Consider the following 3,786-nt stretch of genomic DNA (forward strand, 5'->3'; position numbering starts at 1 on the left):
CTATTTTCAAGAATGCTAACAAATCTGGACCTCTTCCAGTCAGGTGGCTAAGTTAATGTCTTCCATATTTGTTGACAGACACTGGTGAACATGTCCAGGTTTGCGTCTGTTTCCTGAAACACATCAATTGGAAATCCATTAGTATCTTATTTTTTGCCAATTCCTTCAATGGAACTTGGAGTTTTTCCTTCAGTAATATTAGTTCTTGACCACATGCTACTTTCTAAATTTTCTTTTTGGTTAACCAATTATTTTGGTACAGTGACTGTGTATTCCTTCCAACTTCTTTTGTGTTTTTTTTAAAGAACATTCTATCTTCTTTTTTTTTTTTGTCACTCAAAACTTGCCACTTTATTGTTTTTGAATATTTATGCTTTTTTTGGTCACTACCCACATTGAGGCTTGAAAATAAAAATAAAAACAAAACCAATATACAAAAAAGCCTCAGCAAAAAATCCCAGGAAGACTGGATCAGCAAGCTAAGAGAAAGAGCTTGAGCTCCTGGACCAAGTAGAGTCGAACACATGTCTAGGTGATACTGACTCGCCAGTATCAACATATAACATATAATAATAACACGTAGGCTGGCAACAGTGCTTTTGGGTGATGCAAATAGTGTTCTCAGCTGTAACAGAGAGGCTCCGGGCCAAGCCTACCACAGGTACCACAGAAAAAAGACCTGGCAATCTACTTCCCCCAAATCAGCCAATGAAAACCCTAAGAAGCAAAGAGTAACTAACACACATGGTTTTGCCTTGAGTAAGTGCTGACTTGACTGCAACTGGTTAGACTAAGCAGATAAAAGCCAAGTAGAGACATATGCAGGATGCGCTGTGTGGACTGTGCCAGGGAGGTTCTGCAGAATACTCAGGGTTAAAGAACAGTCGGGTTTAATACTAACTGATTTTCTGAACATGAGCTGTGTCCAGAAAAACAAAGCTATCAAAGGTTGGTGTTTTTTTTTCTCATGTTCTTTTAACTTAAGGAGTAACTCGAGTCACTAAATTGCTAATATGTTAGTGTTTCTATTCTGACTGACAATGAAAGGGATTGTCGGTGTTAATGGAGAGAATACAAGGGCACTGCACCAGTATATTTAAACTTTCAACATTACGTTTTAAGTTGCTTTTCCAAGAGGAAGGGGAGTTCCCATTAAAGGAAAAATTAAGAATTTAACTGGAATATAAAAATACATGTCAATATGCTAAATACTGATATTTAAAATACATATCTTTTGGATCAACACCAAAAATACTATCTTTCTCCCTCTGTACAATCTGGGTGGTGTCTAGTTACAGGTAATTTAAAGTTATTTCTGATTCACAAAAATCACAAACGCCACAGAAATCCATAACAATATATCCAAACAACCTTTTAGCATCCAGGTCAGAATGGCATTATACTCTGTGTACCACTGGATTTCTAGAGTAAGACTTTTGATGTCTGGTAGTAGGTATTTGATTACGTCCCACAAGGAGGCACTGGTGCTTAAGAAATGTAAGGCGATGACTACAACTATTAACACTGAGGTGAAGAATTCGTGCAGCCTTCCACAATTTCAAAGAGGTAGTGGTAAATGCTCATTATCCTGGCCACATCCAAAGCGGTTTCATCCAATTTGCTTCTGAGGCCTGGGTTGATGTAGCGGTTCATCAGCAGGAGTTCCAGGATGTCTTTGCTGTCTCTGTTACCAGCAGCAAGATGCAAGGGGGTCATGCTGCAGCAGGAAAGAAGCCACCCTGGTGTTGTTCCATTTACATGCACTATGAAGCAGTGTCCAGCCATCCACAGTGACCACATGCACGTCTGCCCCCTGGGCAATCAGCTCCCGGACGACATCCAAGTGTCCGCTATAGGCTGCTTGGTGAAGGGGGGTATATTCATCTTCATCTCTTGTGTTCACGTGTGTGGCCTTTTCAGATAGTAGTTTCCGCACTGTAGTCAGCCGATTTTGTTCTGCAGCCCAAAGAAGCAATTTGCTTGGATCTTTTTCCATCTTTTTTTCTTGCAGCTGATACCACTCTTCAGTTCTTTGTTCTTGCTCCTCGTCTTCATCAGAATTGTCTGCCGCACGCTGGGTCCCAGTAGGAATTAGATGCCTGTGTGTTTCTAACAGTTCAAGCTGGTTAAATTGTTCAGAAAAGTCATCACAGGAGACTAGAGCGAGGGCTGCATTGTGGAGGGGACCTGGGGGAGGGTTTGTAAAACAATGAAAGAATCTTTTCTTTTACTTTTCCATAATTTTTGGACTCATGTACTTATAACTTGTTAGTCAAATTTGTGTCTTCTAGGTTGCAACACCCCCATGATACATCTTGAAGGATATGTACATGTACAGCCAAGCACAATCAATAAGAGTGCATCTGAATTCCAAAATCAATCTCCATAATAGCCTATGTGTTTCCTACTGCCAAAGGGGCCCTTTAGAGTAGTGAGAGAAGATCTTCACCCTGAAACCCACAGCGTCCCTTTTCAGCAGGAAGTAGCTAAGAGAATACGCCATCCCCTTTTCCTTATGACTCAGGGTGAAGTCTCTCTCAGGGAGGAGTGATAGGGAATGGCAAAGGATACACTGACAAAGAAGATTAATCAGAACTGGCTTTGACAAGCACTGTGGCATTTGGACAAGAACAAACTGGGAGGAGGGTAGAGAGAATAGTGCAACAATGAATGAGTGGAAGCCCAGAATCTCTGTAAATGTTTATGAAAATTAATAAAATATAATTATAGAAAAAAATAGCAAAAAAAAAATTTAAAACAGAAAAAAAAAAACCAAAAAAAAAATTGTTCAGAAAAATCCAAGGAATTTCCTGGGTCTGGTTTTCCATCATTATCATCATTATTTACTTTCTCTTTTTCCATTTTTCTGCTGTCCTAAAGAGAAAGCATCTCAACCGCCTGGATATGAGTATGTTTTTCAGGAATCAGTAATGTCTGCTTTCTTTTATTTTTCCAGATCTGGGATCCACGATGCAGCCAGACCTGCTTCAGATGGCTGTAGGTGAAAGAATGGCCAGAGATAGATTAGAGAGACCACTTTACCAAAAGCAAATCTCCGCCGAGAACCTCGCTTCCCCATTCTATCTTCTTTTGATACTTCCTCATCATTCAAGATTTTGCCCATACAGTCCTTCATTATTGCAATTGGAGGCTTGAATTTATTCTTCAGTTCTTTTACCTTGAGAAATGCTAAGTGTGCTCTTCCCTTTTGGTTTTCTAACTCCAGTTGTGGTTATCTCACAAAAAACCAAGTTGTGGTTATCTCACAAAAAACCTGTAAACTCCCGCAGGATGTGCATCTCCACATTTCCCCCCCCCCCCCCATCTTTTTTCTAAAAAGATGTGAAGAATTCTCTTTACTTTTAAAATCCACTAGAGAGTAATAGATTCTCATGACTATTGTAGTTTTCTGAAAATGGAGAAGTGACTTTGTTAGTTCATTTTTTTTAGTCTTTTAGAATTTTTCTTCAGTGAAATGACTTAAAAAAATACTCCTTGTGAAGATACTTACAAATCTTACCCAGGAACACTTTTTAAAATTTTCTTTTTGTTCGTTTCATTATTTTTAATATTATTCCTTACCCCTTTGTAAATGTTATGCAGGTGTCTATTTTTCTACACCCGTGATATCTTTCTAAATTCACTGGAAACTCCATAAAGAAAAACAGTAATTTATTTCTTTCATTGGTGATGAAGACTGTCCATCTCTACATTCTATTTACACATGGTCATCAAGCTGGGCTGATGTCTGGAGCTAAGGGTACGCAGCCTCTTTATATAATTTGC

At 38.9% G+C, this 3,786-nt stretch overlaps 1 pseudogene; it reads right to left on the reverse strand.

Moving 5' to 3' along the window:
* Positions 1–1,518: 1,518 nt before the first annotated feature.
* On the reverse strand, positions 1,519–2,862 carry LOC102859894 (annotated as a pseudogene).
* Between the last annotated feature and the right edge of the window lie 924 nt (positions 2,863–3,786).

Source organism: Elephantulus edwardii, unplaced genomic scaffold, assembly GCF_000299155.1.
Source record: "Elephantulus edwardii isolate Elephantulus edwardi_28Jun2011 unplaced genomic scaffold, EleEdw1.0 scaffold00016, whole genome shotgun sequence".
Classification (NCBI taxonomy): domain Eukaryota; kingdom Metazoa; phylum Chordata; class Mammalia; order Macroscelidea; family Macroscelididae; genus Elephantulus; species Elephantulus edwardii.